General features: G+C 36.2%; 1 long non-coding RNA gene across 1 annotated transcript in view; it reads right to left on the reverse strand.

Moving 5' to 3' along the window:
* Positions 1–916: 916 nt before the first annotated feature.
* Positions 917–26591, reverse strand: part of LOC115281253 — a 46656-nt gene continuing 20981 nt past the window's right edge. The window contains exons 2-3 of the long non-coding RNA XR_003904193.1: positions 23435–23516; positions 917–1036 (exon numbers count right to left, since the gene is read on the reverse strand). This is a non-coding gene — a long non-coding RNA (uncharacterized LOC115281253). The remainder of the gene's footprint in view (positions 1037–23434; positions 23517–26591) is intronic.

The raw sequence follows: 26591 nt of genomic DNA on the forward strand, positions 1-26591 counted from the left end.
TGCGGCCAAAGAGGCCCATTTCTCCCTAGCTGCAACCAGAGTACTGGGTCTGGAGGTGACTGTAGGGACCACAGAGGCAGGGAGAGTAGCGATAGGAATTTCAGAGGGCACTGAAGGGATGTATTTAATTCTACACTGGAGACACCTCATCTGTGGATCCTTCCAACTGGCCCTCAGGTACTAGCAAATAGGAGACGAGTACTGGTGAGAATGTAAACAAAAGGGAACCCCCATGCACTGTTGTTAGGAATGTAAATTGGTGCATGATGGAAAACAGGGTTGAGGTTCCTCAAAAAACCAAAACTAGAATTACCATATGACTCAGCAAGGCTACTTCTGGGTATATATCCAAAGGAAATAAAGTCAGGATACCAAAGAGATAACGTCATCCCCATCCTCATCGCAGCTTTCTTCACAATAGCCACGATATAGAAACAACCTATCTGTAGGCGAGTGAATGGATAAATAAGATGTATTATATCTATATAAATATCTATATCTCCAATATTATACTATACATTTGAAAGTGCCTAAGAGAGTTGATCTTACATGCCCTCACTATGAAAAAGAAATAGTGATTATGTGAATCGAAAAGATGTTCACTAACCCTATTGCGGTAATCATTTTGCTCTATGTAAGCATATCAAATCATAACATCACACACCTTAAGTGTTATATGTCAGTTATACCTCAGTAAAGCCAAAAAAGTTGTTTCCTTTCTCTTTAAAAAAAAAAAAAAAAGGATTTCTTATGCTACCTGTACTACAGGTTCCTCTCCATCGCTCACCCCTCTGCGTGTGTAGGATTCACCTGGCCCTTCAGATCAACCTCTAAGGTGTGGGTTTGGGGTAATCAGCATGAATGGATAGCCATTAGGAAGATTATTTTACTAATAAAGTGTGACAAAGTAGGTACAGTGAGTGAGAGAATGCTATCTTGGTAAAGTACATTGATGAGGGAGCATGAAGCAAGCTGGCAGGACACAGTCTCCAAACCCCCAGGCGGGATATGTGTGATATTCCTCAGGTACTCCAGGCTGCCGGGGAACAAAGGAAAGGGGAAAAACAGAGGTTAACTGATAGAGATCCTAGTCCCACAGAACTTCAGTTTCCATCACCCTCCATAATGATGTGGGAAACAAAGGCAGAAGGAAATGACAGATAGAACTAAATATCCTTATAACCTGCAGTCAGTCCATTGACAAATACTTGAGGCAGGCAGAGTAAAATGTTTCTCTTAGAACTCCTTACAGGCTTAATGCCAATGATTTGCTAGGGAGGAAAACAACCTTAGTTTGAAGATAGCTAGGCTTCCAATGTCCTGTGAGTCTTCTTTAGCATATCAAAACCTCACTGCAAACTTTGTGCCCTCAACGCCATAGTATAAAACCAGTCTTTCCTCAAGGTCCCAGACAGCTCTTCCTGCCCTTGGAACCTGTCCTCATGCTTCAATAAAATCACCTTTTTTGCACCAAAGGCATCTTCAAGAATTCTTTCTTGGTCATCAGCTCCAGACTCCAAAAAATCCTCATCAGAAATGATCAGAAAGAAAATGAGAAAGTAGGATTCTTGTAATTCTAAGTAAGCTTAGAAGACTGTAAATGTTAGTTATTAGAATGCAGGCAACGTGAGTGCCTGGGTGGCTCCGGTGGTTTTGGCCTTGGACTCTTGGTTTTGGCTCAGGTCATGCATGACCTCACAGTTTGTGAGTTTGAGCCCCACATCAGGCACTGCACAGAGCACAGATCCTGCTTGGGATTCTCTCTCTGCCCTCTCTTTCTGAGCTTCCCCTTCACTCACACACACATTGTCTCTCTCAAAAAAAAGTTTAAAAAAAATTGCAGGAAACCATATTCTTCTAGTAGGGACTGGTATCTGTGATTGCTTCATCAAGAAGATGAATCAAGCACACTTTGTCAGGTGGCACAATAGTTACTGAATAGCCAAGTGGTTACTAAAATCGTAAGTCACTCAGACCTTATTTTGAATTTTAGCTTTAGCCACATACAATATCTCATACCATCCTCACATGAAAGCATATTACAGAAAAGAAAACTATGTGAAGGTTAAGTATTTGAATGAAGTCCAAAATATTTAGTACTCAGCTTGGTGTGTAACAAATATTAATTTCAATATATAGCTAATTGTTACAATGGAGAGGAAGAGAATGATTCTATGATTACCTATGTAAAAGCAAAATATCCCTAATCCTCTCAAAGTTCCCACACAATGGTAAGAAAAAACACATATGCTATAGATTCGGAATCTGACTCAGAAATGTTAATTGACTTGCCCGTGGTTATACACTAATGGTCAATGGACCTAGAATGGAAGTTCATATCTGTCTCAATACAAAGGCAATATTTGAATGACATACCACATGTCTATACTGAGCGCCATCATTATTCAAGTGTTTTATGCAGTCTGTGCAAAAGCCCCTCCTCCCTCCCAAATAGCTAACCAAAAGAGCCTCAGAATATTTGATTTCCACACATTAGTGCCCTTTCCTTAAAGCAGAATTGTTGCCTTTGTATATGAAATGAGCATACTTTCTGGTCTCACAAGTGTATCTGTGAGAGACATAGTATAGTTCTGAGATCTGTTACTAATTTGTGACTTTAGGGCTCAAAATGCTTTAAAATAAATGAAGCTCAATCAGATGTGTTTAGATGAGGAAGCTGAGGAAAAATAGTTCCTTTTCTTCTTCGCATTAAGAGCCTAATATTTGATAAAAAGCCATTATATCTCAGACACTGACAAAGGCTTTAAACATCGTATCTCAGTTAATGTTTTAAAAATAACTTCTGGCTCAGTTACTGTAACATAATGTTAACTACTTTTTTAATGTTTATTTATTTTTGAGAGAGACAGAGAGAGATAGAGGAAGTGAGGGATGGGCAGAGAGAAAGGGAGAGAGAGAATCCCAAGCAGGTTACACACTGTCAGTGCAGAGGTCAGACTTGGGGCTCAAACCCACAAACCATGAGATCATGACCTGAGCAGAAACCAAGAGTCAGATGCCTAACCACGCAGGTGCCCCTGATGTCAACTATTTTAAGTGCAACATCAGCATTACACTTTACACTTTTACTCGTGGGAGTCAGAATCTTACTTTCAGTATTTGAGTATGTGAGGGAAGAAGAACAAAAGTTGCCATTGTAATTTTCAACTGATCCTCATGTTCTCAAAAGACACGTGTCCTTTTGCAGAGATATCAGGTCACTCAGACCAGTCTTTATTATTAGTGGATTGAGACAAAATAACATTTCCTTGAACCAAAGGAAACTAATCCCTCTAGTCTTCTAATTCTACTTTTTCTCCTTTCTCTATTGAGCTTCGTTCCATTGGGCATCCCTCTGGTTGAATGGGTGCAATATGTCAATAGAAAGTTGATTAGGTATTTGTTAATATTTTAACCAAACAAAGATGGACGTTTCTAATTAGGGATCACAACAACAGTCATGTTAAAAAATCACTAATAATGAAACTAGAAGATGAAATGACACTTTTTTTTTTTTTTACCTTTATTAGTCTGGCTTGTTATATGCACCCATGAAGTTTGGGTGGAGATATTAGGGGAGGGAGGAAATGCTATCTGCCTGCACACAGGGAGGAACATTAACTTCTTGGTATTTTTCCCTTAGAGTGTGGGCTATCTCCATTTTCTCTTCATCCAAACCTTGTTCTGTGCCTCAAAAGGCTGTCTTTCTGCAGTGTCTCAGTGGATTCTCCCTGTTCTAGAACGTGGTTGAGTTAGACCAGTGGGAGACACGGGAAGGAAATCTGAGTACAGTAGGAGAGTGGGTTGAGACTGCTGCATAGTCCATAGTGGTCTGCCTGCTCTGTTTCCTTGGTCTGGTGACTTCATGGCTCTAACTCCCTAGGGAGCCCCCTCTCTCTCTAGTGTTCTCAGCATTCTGGTATTGACTCCCTATCCTGACTCCTTCAAGCTTAGAGACTGTACTATCTTCCCAATGTTATGAGCCCTGTAGTATTATAGCTTCCATTATTTCTTTTTCTGAATGCCACTGGTAGTCTTCCCAAGAAGCATGTTTTAGCATTCTCCTCAAATTACTCTATTGAAGGGTGCCAGTTTTCATGTCAAGAGCATGGCTAGTGGACTCAAAGTCCTTCAAACAAATCCAAAAGCCAGAAGTCCTTCTTGGGGAAATCACAGTCCAATGATATAAGTGTTAATAAGTCTGTTTGATTTCTTATCTTTTCTTTTTTTTTTTTTTGAAGCAATTAGCACAGTGCCAGGTACCACAGGGGATATTAAATAACTATTTAAGGAATAAATTAATCATGAATGAATGAATGAATGAATGAGTAGATGAGTGAATGAAGACATAGATGAATGAATAATAAATGAGAGCCTTTATTCAACTTCTAAAGGCAAAGACATAGCTCTTCTGATATTTCTCATAATTTATAAACTTAACTGGCTGTGAAAGGTATAGATCTTATACAATTAGTGTCTGTATCTATTCAGTTTTGGGGCACACGGGGACCTCGGATGAGCATCTAACTTTAGATTTCAGTTCAGGTGATAATCCTAGGGTCATGATATTGAGTCCCATATTGGGTGCTGTGCTGAGCATGAAGCCTGCTTGGGATTTTCTATCTGTCTCCCTCTGTCCCTCTCCCCTGCTCATGCATGCTCTCTCTAGAAAAAAAAGTTAAAATTAATAAAAATATGTATCTCTGCAGATTTTACCCTTCTGTCTCCATTGGTGAAGTGGCATTTTTCTCCTTCAGGCTTCTGACATCACTTGCTTTGTCATCTTCAGTTACTTATTGTTACACATTAAAACCTTTCAATATAATTAAAATTAGGTTGGTTTTGATTAATGTTGAAAACTTCCAAGGGGATGAGAGCTATTTTTCCTTTGTTTTTATTTATTTCTGATATTTATGTATTATTTTAAGTTTGTTTATTCTGAAAGACAGAGACAGAGAGAGAAAGAGAGAGAGAGAGAGAGAGAGAGAGAGAGAGAGAGACAGAGAGAGAGAGAGAGAGAGAGAGAGAGAGAGAAAGTGCTAGTGGGAAGGGGCAGAGAGAAAGAGGGAGAGAGACAACCACCATGCTGCCCAACGGAGTGCTCCATATCATGAACCGTGAGAATATAACCTGAGCTGAAATCAAGAGTTGGGTGTGTAACCAACTGAGCCACCAAGGTGCCTCAACATTTATGTATTCTAAGAATTGAAGTTTGGGGTTGATGTTTGATCAATTATTTATTGTCATTAATATTGTTATGATTGGTTACATAAATATGAGTTTATTCTTGGTCTGTAGGTCACACTGAAATAAAAAGTTATAATTCTTACTTATGAAAGATGTCCTAGCATATGGATTTATACATACAATAACTTTCTGTACTAATATTCAGAGTCATCAAACTGGAATAAATCACTAAGGTAAGAAAATTGTTGGCAAAATAAGTAAAGTTCTGTACCATGAAATGGCCGACAGGGCTAAAACAACTTCTAGTTCCTAGCTGAGAGATTCCTCTTCTGGGTTCTTCCTGCCTTGTTTGCCGCAGGCGCAAAACCCCCCATGAATGCAGAAGATGATGCTAAAATTACCCTTCCCATTTGAATTCAGGGCTCAGACCTCTGGAGAATGATCTTCTTTGAGCCCACCAGCTAAAATAAGCCTCCTGCCTTCCAAGATCTCCAAGTGCCGCTTGGTTCTTCTGCTGGATGATCCAGACCAGATTCCATAACAAAACCACTGGAAATCTCTACAGATTTACAACTAAAGTAAACAAAACCTTGGGGTGTCTGGCTGATTCAGTCAGTAGAATGTGTGACTCTTGACCTTGAGGTGGTAAGTTCAAGCTCTACCTTGGGTGTAAAGATTACTTTAAAAAAATAAAATATTTAAAACATATGAAGCTTAGATTACTTCTGCATGTATATACTTATAGTTGCATGACTTAGTAGTGTCTCAGCCTGTATTTCTCATAAATAAAATATAGGGATTGAATGAAGATACTTCAGTTAATACGTGTTGAGAAGTTTCCTAGTTACAAGTGCCATGTCATTATTATTATTGATATTGTTTGTCATTTTGTTAAATTCAAAATGTCTAGCGTTCTTTGTAAAGTTTCAGTTTTGTTTACCTAGATGCCTTCAGAATCTGTAATTTTAACTTATTTTTTGAAAGCCATGAACAATTTTCATTTTGGCTTCATGCACTGAATAGGTAGAGGGACCCAATATATTTACCAAAAAAGTAAGACGTTCTTTATCTCAAAGGAAAAGATCTGGTCTGAGCCTTAAACTTAGGATCCTCAGAACTAAAGGCAAACCTTGAAACATGGAATTTATGTAATGTTTCAGACTTTAAAATATGTTTCAGGAGTCACCTGTGTAGCTCAGTCAGTTGAGCATCTGACTTTGGCTCAGGTCAGGATCTCACAGTTCATGAGTTCAAGCCCCGCATCAGGCTCTGTGTTGAGGGCTCAGAGCCTGGGGTCTGCTTCAGTTTCTGTGTCTCCCTCTCAGCCCCTCCTCCCCTGCTTATACTCTCACTAACTCTTTTCTTTCTCTCAAAATTCAATAAACATTAAAAAATTTTGAAAAATGAAATATGGTTCAGAATTCAATCATTAACTCATCAAATTTCACTTTATAATAACTGATGCCTGCTGCAGAAATTTCCTTTTACAAGTTTTGTTTTAAATATTAAACATAGTCTTAAAATCTGTAAAAATTAATTTTAACATTTTAATGACCATATAATTAAAAAGTAAATTTCCTTTCATCAACCCATCCCATTCCCCAAAATTCATTCTTTTAATTTATGAGAAATTTCCTTAATGTGACCATTATGAGAGTTATATTAACAAAGGAAAATCTGATGGTCAAAGATACTGGGTAACTTGTATGTAATTACTCACTTACTACAGGGAATCAGACATTAAACTCAAAGAATTTAATTCATTGGACTGCTCTCGTAGACATCACTCTATACTAATTCTTTTCTCATGAGTTTTATGCAAATGCAATTGTCTTTACCTGTCAGTGCATATAGATACATTTAATTTTTGTAGTCCATATATTAACTATTTTAATGTACTATATTTTATTTAGATGATGAAAAACTTACAAATAACCTAAATTTTCATCAATAGATGACAATTACATACAATTTCACAAGGAATGTCCTTATATGTTGCCATTGGAAAGGGGCAAAGATGTCTGTAGAATAAAATTACATTTGTAGATTTACTAACACAAACGCCGTGTGTATTTCAAGTTTGGCAAACAGTCCAAAACTGCCCTCTGGAAAACTTGAATAAATATATATTATCAGCAATGATGTATAAAAATTTATATTTCAGCACATCTGCTTCAATACTAGATATTAAACATCAACCACTTTCCACCTATCATATTAGTTGGCTTAATCTTAAATATAGGGTACTGTAGTTTCTAGGAAAAAAAAATCCCATTGAAATACTGATTTAACAGTATCATCAATAAGTAACTCTTCTCAGCAGGAAAAAATAAATGCCTTACAATTTTTTTTTTTTTTACCATCACACTTGAAACTCTTTCAAAATCTTTGAGACCTTCTGCTGACATGTTTGTCTCCAGAATGTGATTTTTCTCGCCAGCAGAGCAAGAAGCAAGCAAATATCACTTAAACACCCCTTTTCAAATAAAATAGCATAAAGTGGAAACAAATGAAGTTGCCTTTTAGACAGATGCTAGCTGTCCGCCCAGAATACAACCTTTTCTCTGAACTTTCTTCTCAAGCTACCCCAGAGGGTGGCATATAAAATAGTAAGGATTCTGCAGAAACTTAGTGAGAATTGGGGGTCGTGTTCACATCTAAGCCAGAAAGACATCAGACAGCCTCTTGACAACTAGAAAATACCAGCCTCTAGCCATACATTTAAAGTGCAAGCAGGAAAAATCAGGGCCTGGAGGCCACTCTGATATCAAGCCATATCACATAGCTCTCTCTGTCTTATGCCATATATATACACACACATACACACACATATAGACACAATGATATATATATATATATATACACACATACACACACATATAGACACAATGATATATATACACACACACATATGTACACAATGATATATACACACATATATACACAATGATATATATATACACACATACACACATTGATATATTTACATGTGTGTGTATATATAATCATACATATGGGGATACATAAGATTGGAGAAGTCAACTATCACATATTAAATTTGCTTAGGAGATGCCTTGATTATACTGATGCCTTGAATTATCTCAGACTACCTGCTGAATCCTATTATGTATATATTTTTGAAGAAGAGGAAAAACATATCAAATAAAGTAGAATATCACTATCAGCCATAATTAATAATGTTGTTTCTAATGTACTTTAAACTTCTCCAAATTTGGGGAAAAATATAGATTTGTTTTAGGCTTCCGAGTGAGTGTGTGTGTGTGTGTGTGTGTGTGTGTGTGTGTGTTGTAAGATAAACAATTCCTGGTTGAGTGTAAAACTATGAGACATTTATCAAACCAAGTTACAAATAAAAATAAAGACAGAATTTTGAATTCTGTACACTGGCTCTGGGGTAGGACCTAGAAAAATCAAAACCCGTCACCTGCTATGGGCTGATACTATAGAAGCAGTAGCTGAAATGCTCTTTTATCTTGGAGTGACTCTGTCAGGTCTTGAATTTCCCTTTGCCCCTCAACACACTTAGCTATCAGAATGGAATAATTTCAAGAGCTGAAGTGCGATAAGCAGCAGGGGTCAGAGTCAAGAACAAGAGCTAAAATTTAGCACAAAGGAAAAGTCTTACATTTCTCCACGATGAAACCAAACCACCAGTGAGACAAATGATCATAAGCCAGATTTAAAGCAAGAGAATCACCTCACAGATCTGTTGTCTAGCATGGCTTCTTCAGCTTTAACATCCCTGATAGCATTGAAATGAGAGTTCCAAATATTACCACATCCCAGCCACTAGGTATAAATACTCTGTCTGTAGAAGTGCCGGCTCCATTGATATCTTTACTTGACTAGTCTTATTGGTGACCTCATATATAGTCTGACACAACCACTTCAAAAGGGAAGAGTCATAAGAGCAAAAGACACATGTTGAAGAAATCAAAATATTGATGCTTTTTTTATTGTTGTTGAAGTTGCTGTGTGTTTATTCTGTCAGGGACTCTGTGGAGCACCTACTAGAATATGACAACTTCACGTGTTGATTCTCTTTGAAATCCAACCTCACTTATTGCCTGTATATATACATGGGCCAAATTCAGTTCACTTGTCCCACAAAATGGAGATAATTTTACCCCACTGGAGATTACTGTGAGTAATCTTTACTTTAAGACATAATAATACTATAAAAATTGATATTTATTAAGAACTTCCAATATTCCAAGAAATGTGCTAAGCCTTAAAATGGGGTTTATAATTCTCAGAGTTATTCTATGAGGTACATGATATCATCTGGATTTTATAAGAAATGAAATTAACTGTGTTTCATGTGGCTTAACCTGGGTCACAATGAAAATAAATTATTAAGATGGTATACAGACCCAACTCAAATGTGGATCTCCAGATATAACCCTAATCTTGGATAAGATGGTTTATCAGCTCAACTTCCAGGGTATTTCCTTGATTGTGCAGACAACCAGTATAATGTATCTGTATGGTGGTAGTTCTTTGTTAATACTTTTTATTGTCATTGGGCAGGAAAAATAAGAAAAAAAATACTGTGTCAATTCTCAGAGATATTCCTTTTAAATTTTTATTTTTTAAGTCTTCAAAAATATTGAATGCTTTCCATATTATCACTAATTATATTAATAGAAATGTGAAAACAGGGTATTAATAGATATGTTGAAACAATATAATGGCTTCATGTAGTATTAATGCACTAATGGATATACCACGCTATTATTGTCATTCAAATTGATAGCGCATTTTGTCTTTAATGGCTTTGAGTGTTCATCTCCTTGAGAAGTTTTGGAGTCCATGTTAGTGTTTTAATATAAACCCTTCCAACTGATTTGATACTTCACAATTAAAAAGAAAATGTTCTGAGACTAATGTGTTTAAAAAGTAGTGATCAGTATTTTATTGAAAATAAGTTACAATTTTGAAGCCTCTGTGTTTGCTAACTTTCAGTTGTCAAAGTAAATTAGTACTTAATTAGGGGGTGCATCTTGATCTGTGATGTGGAAACACCAAGAGGAGACTTAATTTCAGGAGGAATGAAGAAACTACAATAATTGTTGAAGTTAATTATCAAGTTTTTGCTTTTTAGGTGAACCAATTACTTCAGAAGTGTTGGAAGAAGAGACAGAAACAGAAAACAAAAGCAGAGAGACACAGAGTTATTACTAAATTGTTTTGATTTGTTCTCATTTCCTATTATTTAATGGCTAATCCTAGATGTATGAGAATGTTGTCATGAAAAAGCAACTCTTTATCAAAATATGTCAGTGGATTTGTTTTTATTATTTTGAGTCTATCAGTCATATCATATACTGACAATTAAAGACACATTGGTTAGGTACAATATAAGCCATAACAATTAGATACCTATAGGATCTTCCTCCCATCCTGCTCTCTCTCTTTCATTCTCTTTCTTATTTGAAGTTTATATTCCAGAAAGAATCATATCTATTTTTGAAGGAAAGATCTTCATCTGGGCTTGTTTTATAAAACCAAAATTCCTTTTAAAAATTTATACAACCACCAACTATGGTACTGTTTTATAATTCAAATATAGAATAGTTATAGAGCTTGAAATAATGTTTGGCTAAAATAAATCTAAGTTTAATATGTACATGATTTTCAAAAATGAGAATTGAATCTGTTGGAAATAAGTCTCTCTAAACTATCTATAACTTACATACAAAGTAATTCCCTATTTTAGTTGACTTTCAAAATTTTTCTCATGGGATGGAAAAGGTTATAAAATATTGTGGTTTGCAGCACCTGGGTGGCCCAGTTGGTGGAGTGTCTGACTGTTGATTTTGGCTCAGGTTCTGATTCCAGAGTTGTGGGATCCAGCCCCACGACAAACTCCACACTGAGTGTGAAGCCTACTGAGGATCCTCTCTCTTTCTCCCTTTGCCCTTCTCCCCCGCTCATGCTGTTTTTCTCTGTCTCTAAACATAAAAAGTAAGTTATATTGTGGTTTGAAAAGTCAATAAGCACATGAGTATTAAGATTCCCTTTAGTGCATAATACTTTTTTTTAAAAAAGTCAATAAATATGAAATCTTTTTTCTCCAGCATGTGGCCAATGTTTAAATTAATGTTATCATGATCAAAGATGCTTAAAACACTCTCCGTGCACATAAAAGCACTGTCTTGCTCTGTCCGTTCAGATCTATCATCATGGTTGACCATTTTGGTATTAACAATTTAACCTTAATGAAAGATTTCAAAATATGACAATGTGTCCAAACTAAATTTTAGGGTACCATTCAATATTATCTTGGATTCAATAGATATGTGAATTCCAACAACAAGAGAATGAAGAGGTTTAATATGTTGAAGATATAGCATACAGGCAATGGGTCCCTAGAAAGTCTGTAGCAAGAAAGTCTAAAGTAGCAGGACACCAGCTACGGAGTTGAGGATGAGGAAGAGGGCTTCTGTGTCTGAGTCTGATGTAAGCAAACACTTGCAAAGGGCTGTCTTACCAGGACTAATTTAGAAATTAGGTTACTAGATCAGACAGGTGGTCCTATAACCAGGAATTCTTATGTATCACAAAGTGAAAAGTAGTTTATTGATGTCTATTAAGTGACAGTTAGGTGTCAAGAACGTACAGATAAATATCTAAAGCTGGGCTCTTAGAAATCTTAACATTTGGTTGAGGAAAATATCAAGGAAATCAACAATCTATAAACACCATGGTCACAAAACTAATAGTACATTAAAAGCAAGGGATCCAGAAGTATGCTCCAGACTCTTCCTGACTCTGCCACATGCTAAGCTGCCTTGATCTTGAACAATGAACCAGTTAGGAAAGAAACTTCATGCTAGATCAACAGTGGAAATTTATTACACATGATTCATTACAAAAGTGTTAGAAAAGATGATAGGACAAAAGTGACCAATGAGACAACCGAGAGATTAAGATCAATGGGAAGTCATTATTACCTTTCTAACTTGGGAGATAAAAAAAAAATTAGAGTTACAAGAGCTGAGTAGTTGAGGCCATTTGGCTTCAATGGAACTATGGGGGTGGAGGGGTTCAGCAGGTACTAAAACCATTGAAGGATTGCAGTCATTTCTGAAGATTCTGTGCCATATCGAGAGGAGAGTGGGGATATGTTTTTACCATGCCCCACTCTCCCAACTCCTGCGCAGTGCCTTTTACTGTACAGAACAAATTGGAAGCAGTTCATAAGGGAGACTAGGAAATACATATTTCAAGATACTCTCCTATCTCCTAAACAAAGAAAGTATAATGAGAGTATATATTAAAAAAAAAAAGAATTACTCTGACTAGTGCAGACAAACTCAAGATCTTTGAGTTCTGAAAAAGTCATCCAGTGGCTTCCCATGGAAGTTAGAACAAATATGGAACCCTTACTTTGACCAAAACAAAGCAACCCCCTAGCCCTCAGCCTCAAAACTCTATGTATTGCATTTTGCAAAGATTTTTCCAATATCTCTGTATTCTCCCCACACCTGCTAGACTCCAGAATTCATTCTTATGTCAGCTTCCTCATGTTCAAGGACTGCTCTTCCCTCTACCTGGACTGGAATTCTAAGCCCTGTTTCGTTGGTTTCATCTTGTCATGATCTGTTCCCTTTCCACTCAACCACAATCACCTCAGCAAATTTCCATTCTTCACAAAGCTCTTTTACTATCTGATAGCAAGTACCAAATTATGAAGCTATATTTAAAATTTATACCACCTCCTGAAAAAAAACCACATCTGCTTATTCCTATCTAATATAAATCCTATGTGAACAGGATTTATTCAGTATCTAAAGAATGCCTCTCACATAGTTGCTCTTCAAAATATATATTTTTAGTAATTTGGATGAACAAATGGTGCTATGAGCATATCAGCCCCACTTCACATATGGAGAAATTGATGTTTAGAAGATTTGAATACAATGAGATATGTGAACTTACATAGTGGATGCTTTTTAAGTACCTAATCTGAAGTAAATAGTTAAGAAATCAGAATAATTTCTTTCCTTTTCATGCTAAAAATAAGAGAAAGATAGACTCATACGTATAAATCTGTCTTGCTTTCCAGAAGGGAAGTGGAAAAACACATCACAAAGACTTTGACAAATTCTTCAATAAATGATATTTTATAACAATACTTTGAGGAGAATTCCACTGTTTAATTATAACTTTATTAATGAGAGAAATTTATTTGATTCATTGTATTATTAATACTTATTATGATCATGGTGATCATTATGATTTATTAATAATAGAGATTTATTTATGTTGGGTGATTTTATTATAAACTGATGTAGAGCATGATGCATGAATTCTCTAATACCTTCTACCAGCTACCAGGTTGAAAAAAGGTCTTGTGGTAACCTGGAGATGAAGTCCCATTTTTCTTTTATGTCTTCACTTTTTATCTTTGGCATTCCTTCTTCACTGGTCTCCTCAGGTTTTCTCATAGACCAGGTTTATTTTGGTTTGATTTTGGATGACAGTATATATTCATTTCACTTCAAAAGTAATATACTGTATATGTAATAGAAATTATGAATAACAATAGAATACTGTTATAAAGAATTTGGGGAGATGAATTTGGTTGTAATCCCATCTCTAACATTTTTGGGTTAGGACCTAAAAAGAATACATAACCTTTCTAAGATTAATTTTTTCATCTCACTTTTTAGTGCTGACATGAGGATTAACTGAGAAAAAGGGCAGTTAAAACTCTGAAAAGAACCTACCACATGACAACGCCACCAGCAGATAGTAATTACTATCTTGATTTCTAAAAAATTTTGGTAAAAAACACATAATAGGAGATTGACTCTCAACAAAAGTTTAAACGTACAGTACAGTGTTATTAACTATAAACACAATGTTATACAACAGCCCCCTACAACTTTTTAAAACCTGAAACACTACACACATTGAATAGCAACTCCCTATTTTTCTCTCCTTCTAGCTCCTGGGAATCACCATTTTATTTTCTGTTTCCACAAGCTTGACTACTTTAGAAGTAGAACCATGCAGTATTTGTATTACTCTGACTGCCTTATTTCATTTAGCATAATGTTCTCATGGTTCGTCTGTGTTGTAGTATATGACAAGATTTCCTTACTTTCTATGTCTAAATAACATTCCATTGTATGTATATGCCATATCTTCTTTATCCATTCATCCATGAATAAGAATTTAGGTTGTTTTCACCACTTAGCTACTGTGAATAAAGCTGCAATAAACATGGTAGTGCAAATACCGTTTTGAGATTCTGATTTCAATTCCTTTGGATAAATACCCAGAAGTAGGATTGCTGAATCATATGGAAATTCTATTTTTAATTTTTTGAAGAACTGTCATACTGTTTTCCATAGCATTTACACCATTTCACATTTTTACCAATTATAAAGAGGTTCTAATTTCTGCACATCCTAACCAACACTTGTTATTTTCTATTCATTGTTTGTTTTTTGATTTAACAGACCTGAGGTGATCCTTCCAAAGATTAACACCAACGATCGTACAATCTTCCCACCCATATATGAGTACATCATTCCTCTCTTCAATGAGTGGAGTCTATTTCTGCCCTTATAACTTGTTTGACCAATAGAGGGTGGCCAAAGTGACACTGTGCCAGTTCTAGGTTTTGCCCATATGGGTTGGGGAGCTTCTGATTTTGCTCTATTGGAAACTAGCCACCATTTAAAAAAATACAAAACTCAGGCTAGTCTACTGAATGAGAAGAGGCCATCTGGAGAGAGAGTGAGAGAGGTCACATGGACAAAAGCCACAGCTCCTCACCTGGTTGCTAGCACCAGGGTCTCAGACCTGTGAGTAAGGCCATCTTGGATATCACTGCCCTGGCCAAGTTCACAGTTGAATGAAACCACATGAGTGACTCCAGGTGGAGTACAAGAGAAACAGGAAGTGCTTAGCTAAAATCAGCCAACCTACAGAATTATGAGAAACGATAAAGCATTATTATGATAGGTTACCAGTGTAATTTGTTGTTAATATTATGAATTACTATTAATCAATAATTGTGATGCTGGGACTGTTCCCATTCTCAGGGTGCAGCTGTGTCAGACACAACGAGAATGGGGGTGTTGGGGTGAGGATGGAGTAGAGGCATTGCACACACGGTAGCTGAAAACCTGTCTGCCAATCGTCTCCTTAGAACTCCCTCTTTTCACGGGGAATAATCCTCAGACGTGGTGTAATATAGAGAATATTCACCAAATTCATCGTGGAAGTTCAACTAATATAATTCATGGTGTCATCTTTTTTTTTCAAAATGTACATGTTATTAAGTAGGCTTTATTTGACATCTGCATTATGAAAATTAATTGATAAAATCTGAGTGACCTTTATTACTTTGCATGGGGCTGCTCTCATCTGCTTATCTCAGTTTTCGAAAAGGTCACCACCAGTTGTACTATGGGATCAGTTAATAGCGTATTAATATTTGCTTTGTAGGCCAAGGATTATCCACAAATCAAAACACACAAACATTATGAAAATAGAGCTTACAAATAATTGTTGAAGTAAGTCATGTGGAATGGGTGTGTTATTTTTATTTAAATTTGTTGCCAGGCAGTAATTACAAGAGATTAATGATACAGGTATAAAACACTATCTCTTTCAATACACAAGCCATACTGAATAGTGCATTGGCGGGAAAGGGAGATAGTGGTGCTGGATTAAAGTTTCGATTGAGCAGAACAAGTTCTAACAATGATTGTATGAGTGAAAACAAACTCCTCTTCAACTGCCTCATCTACAACTGGGGATAAAGCTCTTTTTCAGGCCGAACAACAGTACGGCTGTGAAAAACCAACTGCAATGCTGTTCAAAGTGTCTGTGAATCACAAAGTGGTTTATTTCAAAACTTACCCTAAACTAATCAATGTTTCTGATTCAAGAGAAATTATTCCAATCTTTTCTTCCTTTTTTTTTTTTTAAACAGAAACTGTGGGAGCAGTTGGTAGTGGTAGTGGTGGGCAGAGCTGGGTTCAGACCCAAGTTGAACATGGGTTGACCATCTACCCCTCTGGCTCCTGATTTCCTTAACTAAAAGATGGGCTATTTTTAGGGGCGTGCTGGGATTTAACTGAGGTAGACCATCATGCAGGTCTTTCTCCACTTCCCTTGAATTCTCATAGATCCTTCGCCACACTTTTTCTTCACTGATCCATGGTCCCACAGACTGATCTTTGTAGACTGCATAGTCTGGTATCCCATGCTCTTGGCTTGTTTTTGGGTACAGCTAATGGGGACCACTTACAAGAGATTGTAGAGCAGGAAGAAGAAGAGAGCAGATTTTCTACGACTGGCTACGGCTGAGTTCCTCCAAGGCTAAGGACCCTGCTGAGAGCTTCTGTTCTACTTCTTTAGCTCTCTTTGGCCTCTAATAACTGCCTCCTTTTGCTTCTTCAGGCTTTGGGGTGTCAAGGACTTCTCCCCGTGTCTTCTCTTAGTGCCTCACCATCCCTTCTTGGTTCTTTCAACTCTTTGCATTGCCTTAATTTGGAAATGGTTTCTCTACAAACTCTTTTTTACTATTCCATCTGTTTTCCTGACAAGACCTTACAGCTGTGAAATGCCAGTCACATAATAATCTCTAGAAGCTGTAAGCATACATTATCCTAATTGTTATACATGAGGTAGGGAAAAAAAGTCAGATCATCACAAAGCTTCACTTCTATTTCATTCTTTCTTTTATATTGTGTGCTGGAGTGGGGGGGTGTGTACATCATATACCTGAAATCATTAGAGAGAGAAACACTGCCCAAATTTGTGGGACACAACTGGGTTAGGGAGAAGTCAGGGGAGAGTATTAGTCAAGGAACCAGACAGAGATGTTGACCCAGACATCTTGGCAGGTTGTTGTGAATGATTTGTGAATATTTATGACTTTATTAAAAATGCACTTTTATAATAGTTTGACCCCAAATCAAAGTTGCCGTTTTATCCATATCAACACTAGATTGGAGATCAGAGCAGAGGCATATCAGGAGCCAAACTCTGTCTACTCACACACAGACACAGTGCACATGGTGGCAAGGGTGAACTACTCTGTTGCTCTTTAGTTCTACAGCTATATCAAAATGGCTTGTATTTCTTTGAGTCTTTTAAAAATCCCCAAAGCCACTCCAAAGATTTATTAAAAATAGTAACTGTCTTCATAATGTGCCCTTTCATCAAAGAGAAATAGCAATTTATATAACAGATATACAAACAAATAAATACAATTATATTTAGCTAACAAGCTTATTAGATAGTAAGATAGGTAGGTAGGTAGGTAGGTAGGTAGGTAGGTAGATAGATAGATAGATAGATAGATAGATAGATAGATACATATAGATATTAGACAGCTAACTAGGTAAGATTATAGTTTTAACATGTCTTCTCTATGAATATTTAAAACTTTATTTTGATTCAAATGGCTTTCTATTACAATCCTATTGAGTAAGAAACAAACCTCCTATCACTGTTCAAAAATTTTCTAGGCCACTATGCTGTTATCTCTGTGGGTTATTCAGTCAATATTTCCTTGAGGGAATATAATTTTCTGTCTCTCTGCCCCCACCCTTCTCCAAAGTACCCATTAAATATTATCCAAAACATTTTATTTTGATCTACCCCTATCTTGGTTCCTTTCTTTTTGTTTGCATCTGAAATGAAGCAGACATCTTGTTTACCAGAGACCATAGGAAAGTGAATTCACTTATTGATTGACATTATCAAGCAGTCAGACAGACACTATAGCAGGTAAAATTGCTTTTTTTGTGTGTTGTTGTCTGCCAAACTTTAACAGAGAAAGTGATGTGTTTTTGCCAGGCAGGGCTACTATACAAGCAGGTAATGGGTCTTAAAAATGCTGCAAACGTTAATGGTGTTAGATCAATAATATTACTACCACAGGTAAAATACCACATGTATTATTAAGACACTGTTCAAAATGGAGTGACTCAAAGGACTTTGAGAATGTATGAGTAATTGCTGTACCATTGGTACCATAAAATGCTAATGGAAGTTTTGTCATACAACATGATGTGTGTATTTTTTCACAGATTTCATAAAGAGTGGTTTTGCATTAATACATTACAAACTAATTGCTCATATGCAAACTCAATCGCTCCATCATAGCTTCATCTTCCTCCTAAATATGAGCCAACTGAGAAGACAGAGAGGTTATACATTTTCTACTCATTCATTAATTTTTCCAAAATCTCTCATAAAGTGCAAGGCAAACAATGGTATGAGCACTCCTTATTATTCTTAATTTTTCTAAATATTTAATATGTTGATTAAACAAAATGGACCTTAATACCTTCATCTGAGCAGAGTATAATATCAAAGGTTAGCTCCAGAAAACATTGTTGACTGCCACAAAATATTTCTATTGACTAAATGATTCCAAAGATAAGTGAACATTTTCCTTCAGTGAAGTTAGCAAATCATGAGGTTGACTACTTTACCATTTTAAAAAGAATTCCTTCAGTTAACTTAGTCTTTATATGTTTTATTTAGAGAATGTATATACATAAAATATGAAAAGCTGGGCAGATGAATGGAGGACTCAATAGATAGGAGAAGATCCCAAATTCAAATAGTGTAGCCCTCTTTCCCAAATCTTTATATTCCTTGTGTACTTATTTTTATTGTCTTAAATATGTACCAATGGACTTTTTCCACTGAAATTCTTTCTTGTTGAATAAAAGATAAAGAAAGGAAAGAAGGATGGAGGTTGGGAAGGAAGAAAGAGAGGAAGAAAGAGAGAAAAGAAGGAAGGAAGGAAGAAAGAAAAGAAAGAGAAAGACAGAAAAAGAGAAGGTCAGATAAGCAGTTCAGATAAGAAGAAAAAAAAATCACTTAGCCAGGAAATATTGGAAACATGGGCCACATAAGGGTGAATAGGCTTATGGGCCTTTCAGGCAGAATTTATTCCCCATAACTTATATTCAGTTCTATTTCTAGCTCAAGAAACTTGAGCACTGTATTCCTGGCATCAATTTTAGCTTGTGCAAAATACAGCTGTCTAATTGCTAACCGAGAAGGGGAAAATATATTTTTCCTCAAATTTCTGATGATCTCTATTGGTTTCTAATCTTGTCACATCTTTATTTAAAAAGTGCATCCCTTTTGTCTTTCTTAATAACTGGATGAATTTGTTATTGGAATAGATTTCCTATTATTTGTGTACTCTAAATTATGGAGCTTATAATACAAAAAGTACACTGCTAGTTGGTAGAAATGGGAAATGATTTTTCAACTTGTCAGAACTCTCATTCTATAAAATATTAACGTAGATGTGTGTTTGTCCTGACTATGAGTCAGGAAAGAGGAAGAAGAGACAAATTGTTCTATGGGGCAGGTGGTAGCCAGCCCCTGAGGTTGAGTAGGATCTTTGTCAGGATTCAATTTTTAGAGCTAACTGATGCTCCACCCAACCTATGTAAGGTAACCATATACCCCAGCAGTAAGCCCAGGTTAACTAGAGAGATGTCCAACCTGAAAAGGTGGAAACAAGTAGTTTCAGGTACAAACAGATGCGACAAATCAAAATCAAAGTGACCAAGGGACAGTGATTATAGGTGTGTAAATGCAGAGAGAAAGAGATGGAGAGATGATCAATTAAACTACAAGTAAAAGTAGGCCAGCTGACCACCTGAAATGAAGGGGACCACCAAGGTATCACAAATATTGAGAGATTCATCGTCGCTGATGTTGTAGGTCATCCCTGGGGCCTTTAAAGATGAGGCCATCTGTCCAGTCTGTGGGTATTTATACTTGCAGCCATATTTATGTTTCCATATGATTTTGGGGGGGTATAGAAAAAATATATAACCTAAATGAGAATCATCTGTAGACTGTAGGCATTATCAAAGCTGGGAAAAGGAGGATTAATCAACTAGAAGGGAAATGACTAGAAATGGTGCTTGGCTTTGACAGACATTAACTTGACACCACTGGCCAGCAAGACCCAAAGGGAGACATGATGATACCCAGGGAAACATAGGGAATAGATGAGGATGGATTTTAAAATTTGAATTATGTTATAAAATTGATTCAAGGGTGAAAAATACTCTATCAAACAATATACTATCAAAACTGTTTAAAAACCTTTCTTGAGCATTGGGAAGTAAGTGAATAATTAATGATAATGATTTTTATGGTCTAGGCTCTCTGTGTGAATTATTCCATTTAATTCTCAAATAAGGTCTATGATACAAATGTGAATGATAGTCCCATTTCTAATGGTGAGGTAAAGCATTTTACCTAAGATCACCTTGTACCTGAGTCTGCAGAGCTGAAATTGGAATCTAAGCAAGGCTAATAGCAAAGCACATGGGATTTACACTTCATTTCATATGTTCAGTTAAAAAATATATATATCCATCTTTGCTAATATGGAAAATGATGGCTGGAAATGCTGGGGATTTTTAAACCAATCCAATGGAGAGATGCAGAATAGTTTATGAATCAGTTCAAAGGTCACGAAAAAAACTGTCTTTGTTTTAAAACCACAACAGTGGTTTTATGTTTAAAAATAATAATAATTTTGTTTGCTGGGCACTTGGGTGGCTCAATCGGTTTAAGCATCTGACTTTGGCTCAGGTCATGATCTCACAGCTTGTGGGTTCAAGCCCTGCATCAGGCTCTGTGCTGATGGCTCAGGGCCTGGAACCAGCTTGGGATTCTGTATCTCCCTCTTTCTCTGCCCCCCACCCCCCCATTCATGCACTGTTTTTCTCTCTCTCTCTCTCTCCCTCCCTCAAAAATAAACATTAAAAAATAATTTTATTTTCATGATCCAACCTTAATATATATTTATAAATTAATACATTAGCTTCTAGAGAGAAATTCAGGATAGTATGTGGAGAATGAATCTTTACACCACACGGGGCCATTTTGGGACCAATAATGCATTTAAGTGTTTGTAATTATTAAGTGTGTCCAGGGACAATTGCCATTTCACACAATTGCTCTCTTTATACTATCTTCTAAATGTTGCTAGTCTCATTACTTTAATTATTTCTGTAATTGATTCCTAAATTTTACCATTAGGTAATTTAATTAATGATTCCACTGATAACTCCATGTTGTTAAAGTATTTTTAATGCAACCTTTGAGTTTGGGTAAACTAACTCTGGGTCTGAACTTTTTTGTTGTTAATAATTATGAAATTTGTACCCAGAGTACAAGAGTGACCCTTGGGGGATTTTCTGTTATTGTAAAGTAGATAGCATTAAAAGAACACTGAGCATTGATCAAGTGGAACAGTTCTCCAGTGATTAAAACATCAATGAAGATAATTCTCTATTCTTCCTCTGATGGGTAAAAAGAAGAGCAAAGATAATTACAGTCCAAGAGTTATCCTAACCATTAATTAGCTTCCTTTTCTAAGTAGGTTTATATCTGGGAGGAGGGGACTGACAGCCCTTGTTTTCTTTTTAAAGCATGTATCTGATAGCGTCACCCTTTTGATTAAACCATTTGAATGAAGTGCCATTACACCAAAGAAGAGGCTCACAGTGCTTAGTTACTTTCTAAGGCTCTGCTTAATCTAGCCCCGGCTGACCTCTCTACCCTGACGCCCTCTTGTACTTCTTGCCATGAGGCATTTGTATCAATGTTACCTCCACCTGGAAATCCCTGTCTTCCTCTTCTGAGTGACTTTATTCTTTCAAAGTGAAGTCATCCTTGACCACTCATATAATGCCAGATTTTCTTTTTATTAACCTTCGAGCACTATGCATCCTTCACTCATAACAATCAGAATTTTAACTTTAAATTTATGTCTGTAAATTGAATAGGATATGTCTCCCTCATTAGACGGTGAGCTTCATGGGAACAAAGACCATGTCTGCTTCTCTTCACCAATGATTCCATTTATGTATCATAAAACACGGCCCACTGTGACCATTCAACAGATTCACACAAATGAGTGAATTAATACTAAAGCTTGGGATAGTCCAAAAAAGAGTAAGGTATAAGGAATATAATCTGGTTGAATCAAAGATTAACATAACATGCTTTACAGACAAATTTCATGTTCAAATGATGCCTCTTCAATTTGACAACTGTCTCATTTGTATAGTGAGAATACTAAATGGATAGTTTCAAGGATTAAATGAGTTAATTTTCTCCTTGTGCTTTACCCAAATTTAGCTAATTAATGAAGGGCTGTGAAGCGAGCAACTTAATGATTGATTGATTCAATAAATATTGAACATATACACATATAGGACTCTTTAAAGCACAACTCTTGGGGACTTTCCCCTGCCTTCACAAAGCTTTCCTGATCCTATAGTAACTGTTGTATCACCATAGCCACAAAAAGACTAAAAAAGGAAATCACAAGAGCCACCTTGAAATCATATAAAACTGTAATACTTTAGATTCATATGCATTATGTAATTAATATTGCCTAGTATGCACTTATTTCTATGATGAAATAATGGTCACATTTTAACTTGAAATCCTAGGACACTTTAACTGAGATCCACAAACTCTAGTATGTCATTATGATCCCACAATTTTAATGTCTGTGTGACTTAATTAGAAATTGACCCAGCAAATTTTAGTGTTTTGTTTTCCCAAATTTCTCTTGACTGAATGACTACCCCTTGATTCACTGACCACTCACTAAATAGAATAGGAAAGTGATCAGTAATGTGAATCATCTCTATAGTTACTAAAAAATGAGTGACCCATATTGAAAGGACAACACTAGCAAACTGCACATTACTGGCAAAAGTTCAGCACTGAGTATGGGGTAGTTGATCTGCTTATAAAATGGTCTGAGGAATAGAAGAGAGAAAGTTTATATGGTGAGAGAGTCATGGAATTTGCAGCCCATTTTACAAGGAGAACTTGAGAACTCTAGAAAGGGAATCTTTACATAGCTGATTTTTATTTTAGTCCTTGAATCATAAAATAATTTTGCACATGAATCCTGAGCTATATTTTTGGGATTCTGCACTATTATTCATACAAATATTCAGGCAAAGTACAAAGCAATATCTGAAAATAACATTTAAAATGAGACCAAGAAAGTGAAATACTAGCTACTCAATTAATTGTACCAGACATTTAGTAGGTGCAGAACTCCCAATTTTATCCCAACAGCTACTTTCCTCCATTTTATGGATAGGAAAACTAAGGCTTACTGATCATAAGTAAATTGTACAAATAACATAACTAATTGATCATATAATTAATTACTTACTCTTAGTTTCTCTGAACCAGAATGTCACCTCCATGAGAGCAGAAGCACTTTCAAGTTCACATTTCTGACAAATTCTCAGAACCTAAAACATGTCAAAATCAAAATACATATTTAATACTATTTTCTTGGATTAATGAGATATTTTATATATTGTAAATAGTCATGGAAGATTATGATTATAAAATAAGATTAAAATAAAATGGTTGCATAGCTTTACCAACTCAATAGTTTTATTTTTATTAATTTTACTCTTTTAAAACTGTTAGCTCAATAAACTGATTTCTAATGTAATTATTTTTTCAATTTTTAAACATTGCTTAAACTTGATGATTTAAAAAAATTAAATGCTCTATCAAAACCTTTTTCTCCCCTAACTTGAAAACAGGTTAATCACCATAATACCTCCTCATGTTTTCATTTCCTTCCATCCATGGGCCTCACTATATTTGTGTTACATCACATTAAGATATTATCTAGAAAATGGACCAACTCTGAGCCTTCAGCAGTGTTTAGATCATTTAATGTGGGGCAGGTTACTTCCTACCTCCTAAATAGGTCTTTTCAGGATCAGAAATTACAGTAATCCGTTCTGCAGCATGTTGTGTGGTCAGCCCAATGTCTCATCTCTAGACATACATCCGTTGTGGATTTTTATAGGCGAACAGTTCAATAACAGAAGGGAGTTAATCTGGATCAGGAAAGCAGTCCAAAGGAAACACCATTAGGACCAAATCAACCTAAAGGGCCTGGGGTAGCTGGAGAGAATTCCAAGGCAACTGGGTTCTATCTACTTAAAATAGGTCATCGTAACCGTTAAAAAGCAACATAGTTCACAAAGTGAAAGTCACTTCATACTAATTTTCTTAAGCAGTTTTGTATAGTCCTTTCCTAATTAGTTGCACTAAGGGCATCACTAGATATTTTAAGTAAATCAGCCTATTAGTCATGGAAACAAAGGTAACATGAAAGCTGGATATATGTTATAACTGACAGAGCTTGACTGATATTCTGAGGGGTGGAGAGCATTCAGTCTGTCAATAGGGAAGAAGGTCTTCTTTGAAAGGCTGTTGGGGTTTATTGTTTAATTGCCCATTTTAATCCTGTGAATAGCTGCTTTTATCTAGATCCTTTCACGTTTCAGGCACTGTACTAGGCAGAGAAAGAATGCAGGAGTTCAAAATAATGGAAGTAATAGATCCACCTAACTAGTGATATTTTCATGGTGTGCTTCCAGATCTTTATGGCTTCCTGGGCAATGTCTTAGCTCTCGTGGTGGTCAAAAGTGAGGCCTAGCAGCAGGCCCCCCAATCTGACACTGTACTCCTTCCCAGGGATTTAGTTTTTATTGATTTCATATATCAAATGGCATACATTTGCAGTTATTTAAGTTCAGTGCCTCCAAAATGTGAGAAAGCCACTGTCAGAATCATGAGATAAGAATCAAGAATCAATGAAAGTTGTAACATGTGAATAAAGTGAAACCAAGAAGTATATCTCATAATGTGGCAACTTGGATAAAGAAAGCCGTGTCCTCACAGGTGCTTATGAAGGTACATATTTTCAGCTTTTCAGATGGGAAATGGAAGACCAGAGGCAGATGGTGACCTGTCCAAGGGAAAAGGTTGTGTAATGACACCGGAGGTCCCAGCCCTCTTCATATCTGTCAAGGTTATTTGGGAAACATTAAACAATCTTTCCACCTGGTGATCTGAGAGGACAATGATTCCAGGACGATGTGAAGAATGATGTATCACTAAAGCAAATAAAGCTACTTTAGTTTTGGCAGAACACTTGGAACCAACCTCTGAATATTTAGTAGCACAAGATTTGAATCAAAGGAAGAGATCTGAATCTTGATCTTACTGTTTATTAATTGCAAGAATGTAAAGTTCCCTCCTTTAAGCCTCCATTTCCTCATCTATAATGTACAAACGCTGACCTTACAGGACCACTGCTTGTGCTAACAGTTAGTAGTCTAGAACGGTCACTAAAAAACCAGATGCCAGTTGCAGGGTACCCGCTTCAATGTTCACTACTCCATCTATAGATTTAAATCCCAGTATGTAAGTTCAAAAACATATTTCATGGGCGCCTGGGTGGCTCAGTCGGTTAAGCATCTGACTTTGGCTCTCAGATCATGATTTCGCTGTTTGTGAGTTCAAGCCTCACGTGGGACTCGGTGCTGACAGCTCAAAGCCTGCGGCCTGCTTTGGATTCTGTGTCTCCACCTCTCTCTGCCCCTAACCTATTCACGCTATGTCTCTCTCTATCTCTCAAAAACAAACATAAAAAAAATTTTTAATGTATTTCCTAATCCATAAGCATGCTCAAAATGTTCTTTGACCATTTACAATACTGTTAAGGTGGGAGTAGTTTAGGTTCGAACAATACAGAAAAACATTTATATACGCCATTATTTATATTGCATATCCTCAGTATATATCCTGTTATTAAATTAGATATTTTCCATATCAAGAGAAATATTTCAAAACCCATAGTTTTATATTTATTATATTGAAAATATAGTAAAATCAACCTCAAAATTTACCTATGACTTACAGATTCCAGTGGTATCATTCTGAGGTGGCTCAGACTTAAAAATCTACCCAGACAATGACTCACTGGCCAAAACAAGTACAGGACGAAGGCCGGAATCTGCATAGGAAAGGACTATACAAGACTATAGGTGCACCGAAGAATTAGGGAAGGGACTTATTGTAATCATATTTGCAAGCAATGTACCACTCAGAGGGTTAACAATAATAACACCTACTTTATATATTGTTGATGATTAAGCAAAATAAAGCATAAAAAGATGCTGAGCACATTGGGGCTAATGTGTATTAAACCCTTTTATTTGAACTAATATCGAAAATGAGACATTGGAAATATTTAAGCTAGAAAAGAAAAGACAAATAGAAAGTAAGAACTGCCTCGTTATGTTTAAATAATCACTGTTAAATGTGCTAACCCTCCAGATTTCTGATTTTGGCATCTGGAAGCATACAAAGGAATAAGAAAATTAAATCACTATCATAGATACCTAAAATACTGCAACTAATATCAATAAAACAACACACATGCTGGCTTTAACATGAATTACTTTATTTTTAATACAATGACCAAGATCCCATGCTGGAGACTGAGCTTGTACTTA

This window comes from Suricata suricatta, chromosome 16 (assembly GCF_006229205.1).
Source record: "Suricata suricatta isolate VVHF042 chromosome 16, meerkat_22Aug2017_6uvM2_HiC, whole genome shotgun sequence".
Taxonomy (NCBI): Eukaryota; Metazoa; Chordata; class Mammalia; order Carnivora; family Herpestidae; genus Suricata; species Suricata suricatta.